Source organism: Anomaloglossus baeobatrachus, chromosome 6 (assembly GCF_048569485.1).
Source record: "Anomaloglossus baeobatrachus isolate aAnoBae1 chromosome 6, aAnoBae1.hap1, whole genome shotgun sequence".
In the NCBI taxonomy this organism is placed as follows: Eukaryota; Metazoa; Chordata; class Amphibia; order Anura; family Aromobatidae; genus Anomaloglossus; species Anomaloglossus baeobatrachus.
This window is the reverse complement of record NC_134358.1, coordinates 20525393-20540750: the sequence shown is the minus strand read 5'-3', so window position 1 is coordinate 20540750 and position 15358 is coordinate 20525393.

Here is a 15358-nt window from a genome sequence, read left to right as displayed (position 1 = left end):
CTGGAAGACACATGCCACCTACAGTCAGCCAGTGGTACTGCAGGACCCAGGGAAACCCAGCACAGTGGATGAGTGGAGCCTGTGCCCACCGGTGCCGCTGGCATCGACTCCTGTTCCATCACCAACACTATCCACGGCAGGAACACGGCATCACCTGGTGATCTAAATAGAAGTCGCTGGAGCAGACTTCGGTGCGTGACTACTGTTCAAGTGTGACTTAGTGTAGCTGTGCTGGCATTTGTCCTGCTGTATTTGAATTATAGTATCATTTTTTTTTTCATTCTTCATGCACAAGAAAGTAGCATGCCACAAAATATTTGTTATAGAAAAAAATATAAATTCAGTGTCGGAGGAAGTGTGCGTGTCACAAGTGACTGTACTGACTTTTTTGAATATCTTGTTCAATTTTTTTTTGGAAGGGGAATAATTGTGTTAAAAAATTAAATTTTTGGTGCAAAATATAAACATTTAACTGTGGTTGTCTACTGCAGAAGGTGAGCCACAAAATATTTCTTTTATTTTTCTACTTAAGTTTTAGTAGCCAAATTTGATATCTGTACACCCCATGCCTATTCTGCGTCTTGTTGGTTCGTTGTTGGCTTTTTCGACATCTTACCTACATATGCAACAGTTCTTGCTACGTTCTGTTTGGAAACAAGTGAAGTGGTGATGAAAGGAGTGATAAAAGTTAATTAGAGTGTCGTTTAAGGTGGTCGACATATGAAGATCCCCCCCCCCCCCCCCCCCGAAGACCCCGACCATAATGTTTTACGATCTTTAAAGCTAGTTATATTGTAAGTGTGGCCAGCACCATCTAGCGGCTGATAGGGTAATGGGTTTTATTGAACCCCAAGTTTATTGCTACTGTGTGTTTTAGAGCAATGTATATTGTGTAAAGTATAAGAATAATAATAAGAATGTTGTAGACAAGGTTTAGTGCAATGTAGGGACAAGTGAGCAGGAGGGGGTTAAGTGGTAGTAAATAGAATCTGCTGGTTAGGATGCAAGAACCGGGTACCTCGGCCACATTCTACAGCAAGTGCACCTGGGGTTAAAGAAGAGGTTTAGCCCCTGGGAGGAGTTTGGGAGGTAAGTTCCTGGGACAGGGAAAAGTTAAAGGAGAAAAAGATGGCTGCATGAGGAGCAGGGTGTGAGCGGTGCCAGGGTCGGACTGGTTACGCTATGAGTAGGTCCCCATTGTCAGCGGAACTGCTGGGCGAACATAGAGGTACATGGGACCCTAAGGAACGAGACAGAGCAGAGCTGGGACTCTAGGTAATGGTCAGGGTTGGACCAGTCTGCGGGGAGAGAACGCAGCCAGTAGAAGAAACAGCAGTGGAGCGCAGAAGTAGAAAGGAGCAGAGAAAGGGAAAGAGAGGAAGGATCTGAAATTGTTGTAACTGATAAAAATAAAAGTAAAGTTCAGTTTTAAAGAAAAAGAAACTCTGGTTTTTGTCATCTGTTTGCTAGAATCTGATCTCAAAGAAGAGAAGGAACTGAAGTATCCCCAGTGGCAAGTAAGTGGACGAACCCCAGACGTCCATGGGCCCTACAACCTGCCTGTAGTAGGAACAGGGGGCTGCACTTAGACACAACACAGAACCGCCTGCAATAAAATTACCCCATTGTGGTCCCCTTCCTGTAAAAATATCCCCTAACCCGGGCCCCAATTCTGTATTAATATGCCCGGTCCTGGTACCCTCTCTGTAATTATATCCCCTGTTCTGGCCCTTTCCTGTAATAATGTCCCCCATCCTGAAATAATTTCCCTCATTGTAGGCCCCTCTTTGTAATAATGTTCCCCATCCTGGTCCCTTCCTGTAATATTGTCCCCTATCCTGGCCCCTTCCTGTAATTATGCTCCCCATCTTGGGTCCCATTTTGTAATATGTCCCCCATCATGACTTATTCTTGTAATAACATCCTCCATCTTAGGCCCCTTCCAATAATGTTGTCCTTCATCTTGGCCTCTTCCTGGTATAATGTCCACCATTCTAAGTCCCTTCCTGTAATATTGTCCTCTGCACCCATTCTGTAATAATGTCCTCTGTCCTGGCCTCTTTCTTTAATATTGTCCACTATCCTGGTCCCTTTCTGTATTAATGTCCTCTATCCTGACTCCTTTTTGTATTAATGTAATCCATCATGGCCCATTCCTGTAATATTGTTCTTCACCCTTTACCCATTCCTCTACTAATGTCCTCTATCCTGGCATTCTTCTGGTAAAATAATAATGTCCCCCATTCTTGGCCCCATCATGTAATAATGTCACCTGTCAGGAGCCTCCATTCTGTAATACTGTCCTGGCTTCTTTCTTTAATAATGTCCTCTATCCTGGCCCCTTCCTGTAAAAATGCCCTCTATCCTGGTCCCTTACTGTATTAGTGTCCTTTATCCTGACTTCTTGTATTAATTTAACCCGTCATGGCTCATTTCTGTAATAATGTTCTTCACCCTCAGCCCCTTCCAGTAATAATGTCCTCATTCCTGGCATTTTCCTAATATTATGTCCCTCATTCTGGGCCCTTTCCTGTAATAATGTCTCCCATCCTAGCATCATCCTGGTATAATGTCCCCCATCCTGGCATCATCCTAGTATAATGCCCCCCATCCTGGCATCATCCTGGTATAATGTCTCCCATCCTGGCATCATCCTGGTATAACGTCCCCCATCCTGGCATCATCCTGGTATAACGTCCCCCATCCTGGCATCATCCTAGTATAATGTCCCCCATCCTGGCATCATCCTGGTATAATGTCTCCCATCCTGGCATCATGCTGGTATAATGTCCCCCATCCTGGCATCAGCCTGGTATAATGTCCCCCATCCTGGCATCATCCTAGTATAATGTCCCCCATCCTGGCATCATCCTAGTATAATCTCCCCCATTCTGGGCCCCTTCCTGTAATAATGTCCCCCGTCTTGGCCCCTTTCTTTATAAAATGTCTACCATTTTGACTCTTTTCTTCAATACATTAAAACATAAACATTTCTTCTAACCTCTCCCCTCTTCCACAGTGAGCAGTGTCCTCTTCCAGCTCCACAGTCGGTGCAGGAGGGGTGAGCGGTGCATGACATTGATATCGTGTTGCACCCAGGACAAGCAGGACGACATTAGCTTCCAGCCCCAGATTGGCCAGCTGCCTATACAGCAATTGTGGTGCAGGGAGCTGGCTTCTCTCTGCACCGCAATACATTTTAGCTGAATGTGTGTTTGAGGACCTACATTCAGCTGAATACAGCGCTGGCTTCGGTGGGCCACGTGACTCCATGGGCTCAGCCGTGGTCGTACCCTCTGTGACTGCGAGCATTACGCCCCTGGGTAAATATACCTGGATGGTAAGCTACTAATTACAGCTTGCTATAAGTCTCCTAATATAGCTGAACAGGTGGAGGATGAAATGCTGCAGCAAAAAGAAGAGGCAGCAAATAATAATAATACTAGTGTCCTTATATATATATAAAAGCTAGTACTTTATATGCATCAATGGGTGTGAATTCCACGGGTGAACATTTTTTAAAAATAATATTCATGTGCATCCTTCCGTAACTTACAATTTCTGTACCCATCACTCTCATTTTCAGACAAAAAAAAGATTTTCATGTGAGAATTGACTGGGGTAGATTTCTTCTGTAGAACTTTATACAGTACTAGAAGGTGGCCCGATTCTACGCATCGGGTATTCTAGAATGTACGTATTGTGTAGTTCATGTATGATTTTTGTTATATATATATATATATATATAGATGTTGTTGTGTGTAGTTACCAAGTGTTTGTGTAGGGGCTGTACATGTTGTGGGTGTTGTCTGGGTGTGACGGGGGGTGAGAGCGGTGTTGTATGTGTGTTGCGTGTGTTGCGTTGTTTGTGGAGCGCTGTGTGTCTGTAGCGTTGTGTGTGTGTTGCGCGGTTTGTGTGTGTGTGGTGTGTTTTGGGGGGAGGTATGTTTTGTGCAATGTGTGTGTTGTGCGGTATGTGCGTATATTTGTGTGTGCCGCGGTGTTTGTGTGTTGGGTGCTGTGTGTGCGCAGCGTTGTCTGTATGTGTGGGTGTCTGTGTAGGGCAGTTGTTTGTGGTTCCCAGTGTGTGTGTGTGTGTGTGGTGTGTGGTGTGTTGTGCAGTGCGCGCGCGCGTGTGTGTGTGTGTGTGTGTGTGTTTTGGGGGGAGGTGCGCACTCCCAAACGTGCTCCATCCCCCATGCAGCGCACTCCCCATCGTGCTCCATCCCCCATGCAGCGCACTCCTCATCGTGCTCCATCCCCTATGCTGCGCACCCCCCATCGTGCTCCATCTCCCATGCTGCGCACTCCCAAACGTGCTCCATCCCCCATGCAGCGCACTCCCCATCGTGCTCCATCCCCCATGCAGCGCACTCCTCATCGTGCTCCATCCACTATGCTGCGCACCCCCCATCGTGCTCCATCTCCCATGCTGCGCACTCCCAAACGTGCTCCATCCGCCATGCTGCGCACTCCCAAACGTGCTCCATCCGCCATGCTGCGCACTCCCAAACGTGCTCCATCCGCCATACTCCGCACTCCCCATCATGTTCCATCCCCCATGCAGCGCACTCCCTATCGTGCTCCATCCCCTATGCTGCGCACCCCCCATCGTGCTCCATCTCCCATGCTGCGCACTCCCAAACGTGCTCCACCCGCCATGCTGTGCACTCCCAAACGTGCTCCATCCCCCATGCTGTGAACTCCCCATCGTGCTCCATCCCCGATGCTGCGCACCCCGCCATCATGCTCCATCCCCGATGCTGCGCACCCCCCCATCGTGCTCCATCCCCCATGCTGCACCAGCATCAGCCTCTCTGCCCCCAGCATCAGCTTCTCTGCCCCCAGCATCAGCCTCTCTCCTCCCAGCATCAGCCTCTCTCCTCCCAGCATCAGCCTCTCTCATCCTAGCATCAGCCTCTCTCATCCTAGCATCAGCCTCTCTCATCCTAGCATCAGCCTCTCTCCTCTCAGCATCAGCCTCTCCTCTCTGTCCCCAGCATCAGCCTTTCTCCTCCCAGCCTTCCCCAGCATCAGCCTCTCTCCTCCCAGCCTCCGTCCTCCCACCGTCCCCCAGCATCAGCCTCCCTCTCCCAGCCTCCCCCAGCACCAGCCTCCCCCAGCATCAGCCTCTCTTCTCTCAGCCTACCTCTCCCAGCCTCCCTCCTCCCAGCCTCCCTCAGCATCAGCCTCCCTCTCCCAGCCTCCCAAAGCATCAGCCTCCACCAGCATCAGACTCTCTCCTTCCAGCCTCCCCCAGCATCAGCCTCCGCCAGCATCAGCCTCTCTCCTTCCAGCCTCCTCCAGCATCAGCCTCCCTCTCCCAGCCTTCCCCAGGATCAGCCTCTCTCCTCCTAGCCTCCGTCCTCCCAGCCTTCCCCAGCATCAGCTTTCCCCTCCCAGCCTCCCTCAGCATCAGCCTTCCCCAGCATCAGCCTCTCTCCTCCCAGCCTCAGCCTCTCTCCTTCCAGCCTCCCCCAGCATCAGCTTCTCTCCTTCCAGCCTCCCTCAGCATCAGCCTCCCTTTCCCAGCCTTCCCCAGGATCAGCCTCTCTCCTCCCAGCCTCCTTCCTCCCAGCCTCCCCCTCCCAGCCTCCCTCAGCATCAGCCTTCCGCTCCCAGTCTCCCCCAGCATCAGCCTCCCCAAGCATCAGCCTCCACCAGCATCAGCCTCTCTCCTTCCAGCCTCCCCAGCATCAGCTTCTGTCCTTCCAGCCTCCCTCAGCATCAGCCTCCCATTCCCAGCCTTCCCCATGATCAGCCTCTCTGCTCCCAGCCTCCTCCAGCACGCCGTGCTCCTCTGCCGACACTCACACACCCGATCGCATCCACTCACACACACCCGATCGCATCCACTCACACACACCCGATCGCATCCACTCACACACACCCGATCGCATCCACTCACACACACCCGACCGATCGCATCCACTCACACACACCCGATCGCATCCACTCACACACACACAACCGATTGCATACACTCACACACACAGACACTGACGATATCGCACATACGCGCTCACAGTCACAACATCCGGACATACCACATGCTTCTGGCCATGTGATCCTCCGGCAGGTCCTGGAAGCTCACAGCACAGTATCGAGGCCGAGAAGCAAGCGATATCGCCGGATGCTGTGAGTGTGTGGATGCGATGTGTGTGTGAGGTGTGTGTGAGGTGTGTGTGAGGTGTGTGTGAGGTGTTTGTGAGAGTGAGTGCGATCTGATGTGTGTGTGTATGCGTGTGTGTGTGCTGTTATGTTTGTGCGTGTGGAAGTCCTGCCGCTGAAGGACCTTGATTTACTGGTAACTATGCAAGCATGGTTACCAGCGCAACACGTCCCCTGCTCGCACGGGAGCCAACACCAGCATACGGCGGCGGCGTACGCTGATGTGGGCTCCCGTTGGTGAGGGGGGAAAGGGGGTGGGAGTACAGTACTCACCTGGGATTCGTGGCTCCGTGACCGTGTCAGTTCGGGCAATGCGGGGGGGGGGGAGCGAGAGCTAACGTCTATTGCGTGAGGGGGGCGGGGCGTGGCGTGGGCGAGTTGCCAATGCCTGCAGGGTGCCGGGGCGAGAGGCCAATCTGTGGGGGGGGCAGAGCCTGGGCGAGCGGCTGGCCAATCCGTGTGGGGGGGCGGGGCCATGGCGAACCCAGCGGCCAATCAGCTTTGTGTCACCGTAAGGACATGTCACGGTGACACAATTTTGGAGCATGACAGACAGACAGACAGAATAAGGCAATTATATATATAGATTGGGCTCAATACCATCTAGAGATAGAGAAAGAGGACCCCACTGACCATAAGAGCTTACATTCTACAGGAGAGAGAGAGAGAGGACCCCACTGACCATAAGAGCTTACAATCTACAGGAGAGAGAGAGAGAGCCCTGCTGACTATAAGAGCTTACATTCTACAGGACAGAGAGAGAGAGGATCCCACTGACTATAAGAGCTTACACTCTACAGGAGAGAGAGAGAGAGCCCTGCTGACTATAAGAGCTTACATTCTACAGGAGAGAGAGAGAGATGACCCCACTGACCATAAGAGCTTACATTCTACAGGAGAGAGAGAGAGAGGACCCCACTGACCATAAGAGCTTACACTCTACAGGAGAGAGAGAGACAGGACCCCACTGACCATAAGCGCTTACACTCTACAGGAGAGAGAGAGAGAGAGGACCCACTGACCATAAGCGCTTACACTCTACAGGAGAGAGAGAGAGGACCCCATCTGACCATAAGAGCTTACACTCTACAGGGAAGAGAGAGAGAGGACCCCACTGACCATAAGAAATTATATTCTACAGGAGAGAGAGAGGACCCCACTGACCATAAGAGCTTACATTCTACAGGAGAGAGAGAGAGAGAGAGAGAGAGGACCCCACTGACCATAAGCGCTTACACTCTACAGGAGAGAGAGAGAGAGAGGACCCCAGTGACCATAAGCGCTTACACTCTACAGGAGAGAGAGAGAGAGAGAGGACCCCACTGATCATAAGCGCTTACACTCTACGGGGAAGAGAGAGCGAGGACCCCACTGACCATAAGAGCTTACATTCTACAGGAGAGAGAGAGAGAGAGAGAGAGGACCCCACTGACCATAAGCGCTTACACTCTACAGGGAAGAGAGAGCGAGGACCCCACTGACCATAAGAACTTACATTCTACAGGAGAGAGAGAGGACCCCACTGACCATAAGAGCTTACGTTCTACAGGAGAGAGAGAGAGAGAGAGGACCCCACTGACCATAAGCGCTTATACTCTACAGGAGAGAGAGGACCCCACTGACCATAAGTGCTTACACTCTACAGGGAAGAGAGAGCGAGGACCCCACTGACCATAAGAGCTTACATTCTACAGGAGAGAGAGAGAGAGAGAGAGAGGACCCCACTGACCATAAGCGCTTACACTCTACAGGGAAGAGAGAGCGAGGACCCCACTGACCATAAGAACTTACATTCTACAGAAGAGAGGACCCCACTGACCATAAGAGCTTACATTCTACAGGAGAGAGAGAGAGAGAGGACCCCACTGACCATAAGAGCTTACATTCTACAGGAGAGAGAGAGAGAGAGGACCCCACTGACCATAAGAGCTTACATTCTACAGGAGAGAGAGAGAGAGGACCCCACTGACCATAAGAGCTTACAGTCTACAGGAGAGAGAGAGAGAGAGAGAGAGAGAGAGAGAAAGAGAGAGAGAGAGGACCCCACTGACCATAAGCACTTACATTTTACAGGAGAGAGGGAGGACCCCACTGACCACAAGAGCTTACACTCTACAGGACAGAGATGACCCCACTGGCCATAAGAGCTTACATTCTACAGGAGAGAGAGAGGACCCCACTGACCATAAGAGATTACATTCTACAGGAGAGAGGGAGAGAGAGAGAGAGAGAGAGAGAGAGGATCCCACTGACCATAAGAGCTTACATTCTACAGGAGAGAGAGAGAGAGAGGACCCCACTGACTATAAGAGCTTACACTCTACAGGAGAGAGAGAGAGGACCCCATCTGACCATAAGAGCTTACACTCTACAGGGAAGAGAGAGCGAGGACCCCACTGACCATAAGAAATTATATTCTACAGGAGAGAGAGAGGACCCCACTGACCATAAGCGCTTACACTTTACAGGACAGAGATGACCCCACTGCCCATAAGAGCTTACATTTTACAGGAGAGAGAGAGGACCCCACTGACCATAAGAACTTACGCTCTACAGGACAGAGATGACCCCACTGACCATAATAACTTACATTTTGCAGGAGAGAGAGAGGATCCCACTGACCATAAGAGCTTACACTCTGTAGGAGAGAGATGACCCCACTGACCATAAAAGCTTACACTTTAGAAGAGAGAGAGAGGAGCCACTGACCATATTTTCCCCCCTTGCTCACATGCTGAGTCCTCAAATTTACCCCCTCGCTCCTCAACTGCCCTCAAATTCCCCCCCCCCTTGCTCTCCATACTGTGTCGTCAAATTGCCCAACTTCATTCCACATAATGTGTCCTCAAATTTCCCTTCCTTACTCCTCATTCTGTGTCCTCAAATTGCCCCCTCTTGCTCCCCATACTGTGTCCTCAAAGTTTGCTCCCTATACTGTGTTCTCAAATTGCACTCCCTTGCTCCCCATACTGTGTTGTCCTCAAATTGCCCCCCCTTGTTTTCCAAACTGTGCCCACAAATTTCATCCCCTCCTCTTTTTTCCCAATACTGTGTCAATATACACTTCTCCCTCCCCCTTACTCCCCATACTATGTTTCTATATATTCGTCCCCATGCTCTCTCCCCATACTGTGTACTCAAATTTCTTCCCCCTTCCCTAATTACAATAAATCTTCGGTGTCTTCAGCTCCACTGGAGCATTTACCACACCAAACTTCTGCTGCCTCTGCTTCGCCGATGAGTGCCATCAGCAGAATGATCTGCTGACTTCATCATGATGCTGATGTCGCCCTGAACTGGAATTGTGGATGGTCAGGGCTTTAAGTCATCACTGAGAGCTGGTGCTCTGCACCTTCGCCCAACGGCGCCCCACTGCTGGCTGCGCCCGGGGCAAATTCCGCACCAGCCCCACTGAGATACCCCGCTGCTGATATGAGTGATGCCATAAACAGAGAAAATGAAAGGCAAACACTGCGCAGCGGTTATCCATGTAGGTTGCACTTCTCAAGTACATGGTAACAATACACGAGAAGAGTGACACATGCACATCACCAGCGAATGCTGCAGTGATGGACACACGTGCACTTATGGGTGAAGGAAGATTATTAAGACTGGAAAGAGGACACTTGAGGCTGATTGCATTTTATTGCTTGTTCAGATGAAGATGTCTTTGTGTAAAACACATAATAATAGCAATAAAAATGTAATTAGGGGCAATTCAGCTCACAGGAATATTGATAAATCTCCCAAGTAAGGAGGGAAATCGGGAAAATATCTGAAAAAATGAGAGGTTACAAAATGACAAAAATAAAAGGACCGCAAGATCACTCAGGAGACATTGCTTTGAGCGGACAGTGTGGTCAAAAGATATTCTATCCCAGAGTCTGCTCTAAACAAATGTAATAACAACTGAGTACACCTCTTCATCTAAAGGTCAATTATCCTACAAACTCTTATATTATGTGGATAATCTGTATACATGAGTCCTGGGCAGATTGTATCTTATCATTACTATTCTTATGCACAGTCATAAATATATTCTTATACAAATACAATAGTTATATCATTGTAAATGCACAAAACTATAACTAATATAATACTGCCCCTATATACGAGAATATAACTACTATAATACTGCCCCTATGTACAAGAATATAACTACTATAATACTGCCCCTATATACGAGAATATAACTACTATAATACTGCCCCCTATGTACAAGAATATAACTACTATAATACTGCTCCTATATACAAGAATATCACTACTATAATACTGCCCCTATATACAAGAATATAACTACTATAATACTGCCCCTATGTACAAGAATATAACTACTATAATACTGCCCCTATGTACAAGAATATAACTACTATAATACTGCCCCTATGTACAAGAATATAACTACTATAATACTGCCCTCTATGTACAAGAATATAACTACTATAATACTGCCCCCTATATACAAGAATATAACTACTATAATACTGCCCCTATGTACAAAAATATAACTACTATAATACTGCCCCTATATACGAGAATATAACTACTATAATACTGCCCCTATGTACAAGAATATAACTACTATAATACTGCCCCTATGTACAAGAATATAACTACTATAATACTGCCCCTATGTACAATAATATAACTACTATAATACTGCTCCTATATACAGAAATATAACTACTATAATACTGCCCATATGTACAAGAATATAACTACTATAATACTGCTCCTATGTACAAGAATATAACTACTATAATACTGCTCCTATGTACAAGAATATAACTACTATAATACTGCCCCCTATGTACAAGAATATAACTGCTATAATACTGCCCCCTATGTACAAGAATATAACTACTATAATACTGCCCCATATGTACAAGAATATAACTACTATAATACTGCCCCCTATGTACAAGAATATAACTATTAGGCTATGTGCCCACGGGAGCTTGCTTCTTGGGATTTTGCCGCGGAAAACCTGCAGATTTTTCTGGATTTTCCAGATAAATCCGCAGGTTTCAGCATGTACAGACATACCCCATGTTATCCTATGGGACATGGGGAGTGTCTGTGTCCATGCTGCGGAATATCCTGCGGATGTCCCGCAGCCGCACATAACTGCATGCCAATTTTTCCTGCAGAAATCCTGGCCCTCCACTATGGAGATAGAGGCCGGGTTGTCCGCAGGTAAATCGCATGAAAGTCCGCAGGTTTAACGCAGCTATTCCGCTGGAATCCCACAGCTAAAAATAGCTGCGGATGCCGGCGGGCAGCTGCAGTAAACCTGCGGCCGTACCTGCAGATATATCCGCAGGTACAAGCTCCCGTTGGCACATAGCCTAATACTGCCCCTATGTACAAGACTATAACTACTATTATACTGCCCCTATTTACAAGAATATAACTACTATAATACTGCTCCCTATGTGCAAGAATATAACTACTATAATACTGCCCCCTATGTACAAGAATATAACTACTATAATACTGCCCCTATGTACAAAAATATAACTACTATAATATTGCTCCTATGTACAAGAATATAACTACTATAATACTGCCCCTATGTACAAGAATATAACTACTATAATACTGCTCCTTTGTACAAGAATATAACTACTATAATACTGCCCCTATGTACAAGAATATAACAACTATAATACTGCCGCTATGTACAAGACTATAACTACTATAATATTGCCTCCTATGCACGAGAATATAACTTCTATACTATTGTTCCTATGTACAAGAATATAACTACTATAATACTGCCCCCTATTTACAAGAATATAACTACTATAATACTGTTCCTATGTTCAAGAATTTAACTACTATAATACTGCTCCTATGTAGAAGAATAAAACTACTTTAATACTGCCCCTATGTACAAGAATATAACTACTATAATACTGCCCCTATGTACAAGAATATAACTACTATAATACTGCCCCTATGTACAAGAATATAACTACTATAATAATGCTCCTATATACAAGAATATAACTACTATAATACTGACTCTATGTACAAGAATATAACTACTATAATCCTGCCCCTATGTACAAGAATAAAACTACTATAATACTGCCCCTATATACAAGAATATAACTACTATAATACTGCCCCTATGTACAAGAATATAACTACTATAATACTGCTCCATATGTACAAGAATATAACTACTATAATCCTGCCCATATGTACAAGAATATAACTACTATAATAATGCTCCTATATACAAGAATATAACTTCTATAATGCTGCCCCTATGTACAAGACTATAACTACTATAATACTGCCTCCTATGCACGAGAATATAACTACTATACTATTGCTCCTATATACAAGAATATAACTACTATAATACTGCCCCTATGTACAAGACTATAACTACTATAATACTGCCTCCTATGTACAAGAATATAACTACTATAATACTGCCCCCTATGTACAAGAATATAACTACTATAATACTGCTCCTATGTACAAGAATATAACTACTATAATGCTGCCCCCTATGTACAAGAATTTATCTACTATAATACTGCTCCTATGTACAAGAATATAACTGCTATAATACTGCGCCTATGTACAAGAATATAACTACTATAATAATGCCCCTATGTACAAGAATATAACTACTATAATACTGCTCCTATGTACAAGAATATAACTACTATAATACTGCTCCTATGTACAAGAATATATCTACTATAATTCTGCCCCCTTTGTACAAGAATACAACTATTATAATACTGCCCCTATGTACAAGCATATAACTACTATAATACTGCCCCCTATGTACAAGAATATAACTACTATAATACTGCCCCCTATGTACAAGAATATAACTACTATAATACTGCCCCCTATGTACAAGAATATAACTACTATAATACTGCTCCTATGTACAAGAATATAACTACTATAATACTGCCCCTATATACAAGAATATAACTACTATAATACTGCTCCTATATACAAGAATATAACTACTATAATACTGCCCCCTATATACAAGAATATAACTACTATAATACTGCCCCCTATATACAATAATATAACTACTATAATACTGCTCCTATATACAAGAATATAACTACTATAATACTGCCCCCTATATACAAGAATAGAACTACTATAATACTGCCCCCAATGTGCAAGAATATAACTACTATAATACTGCTCCTATATACAAGAATATAACTACTATAATACTGCGCCTATGTACAAGAATATAACTACTATAATACTGCCCCCTATGTACAAGAATATAACTACTATAATACTGCCCCTATGTACAAGAATATAACTACTTAAATACTGCTCCCTATGTACAAGAATATAACTACTATAATACTGCCCCCTATATACAAGAATATAACTACTATAATACTGCCCCTATGTACAAGAATATAACTGCTATAATACTGCCCCCTATGTACAAGAATATAACTACCATAATACTGCCCCTATGTACAAGAATATAACTACTTAAATACTGCTCCCTATGTACAAGAATATAACTACTATAATACTGCCCCCTATATACAAGAATATAACTACTATAATACTGCCCCCTATATACAAGACTATAACTACTATAATACTGCCCCCTATATACAAGAATATAACTACTATAATACTGCCCCCTATATACAAGAATATAACTACTATAATACTGCTCCTATATACAAGACTATAACTACTATAATACTGCTCCTATGTACAAGAATATAACTACTATAATACTGCCCCCTATGTACAAGAATATAACTACTATAATACTGCTCCTATATACAAGAATATAACTACTATAATACTGCCCCCTATGTACAAGAATATAACTACTATAATACTGCTCCTATATACAAGAATATAACTACTATAATACTGCCCCTATGTACAAGAATATAACTACTATAATACTGCCCCTATATACAAGAATATAACTACTATAATACTGCCCCATATGTACAAGAATATAACTATTAGGCTATGTGCCCACGGGAGCTTGCTTCTTGGGATTTTGCCGCGGAAAACCTGCAGATTTTTCTGGATTTTCCAGATAAATCCGCAGGTTTCAGCATGTACAGACATACCCCATGTTATCCTATGGGACATGGGGAGTGTCTGTGTCCATGCTGCGGAATATCCTGCGGATGTCCCGCAGCCGCACATAACTGCATGCCAATTTTTCCTGCAGAAATCCTGGCCCTCCACTATGGAGATAGAGGCCGGGTTGTCCGCAGGTAAATCGCATGAAAGTCCGCAGGTTTAACGCAGCTATTCCGCTGGAATCCCACAGCTAAAAATAGCTGCGGATGCCGGCGGGCAGCTGCAGTAAACCTGCGGCCGTACCTGCAGATATATCCGCAGGTACAAGCTCCCGTTGGCACATAGCCTAATACTGCCCCTATGTACAAGACTATAACGACTATTATACTGCCCCTATATACAAGAATATAACTACTATAATGCTGCCCCCTATGTGCAAGAATATAACTACTATAATACTGCCCCCTATGTACAAGAATATAACTACTATCATACTGCTCCTATGTACAAGAATATAACTACTATAATACTGCCCCTATGTACAAAAATATAACTACTATAATATTGCTCCTATGTACAAGAATATAACTACTATAATATTGTCCCTATGTACAAGAATATAACTACTATAATACTGCCCCTATGTACAAGAATATAACTACAATAATACTGCTCCTATGTACAAGAATATAACTACTATAATATTGTCCCTATGTACAAGAATATAACTACTATAATACTGCTGCTATGTACAAGAATATAACTACTATAATACTGCTCCTATGTACAAGAATATAACTACTATAATATTGTCCCTATGTACAAGAATATAACTACTATAATACTGCTGCTATGTACAAGAATATAACTACTATAATACTGCCCCTATGTACAAGAATATAACGACTATAATACTGCCGCTATGTACAAGACTATAACTACTATAATACTGCTTCCTATGCACGAGAATATAACTACTATACTATTGCTCCTATGTCCAAGAATATAACTACTATAATAATGCTCCTATGTACAAGAATATAACTACTATAATACTGCCCCCTATGTACAAGAATATAACTACTATAATCCTGCCCCTATGTACAAGAATATAACT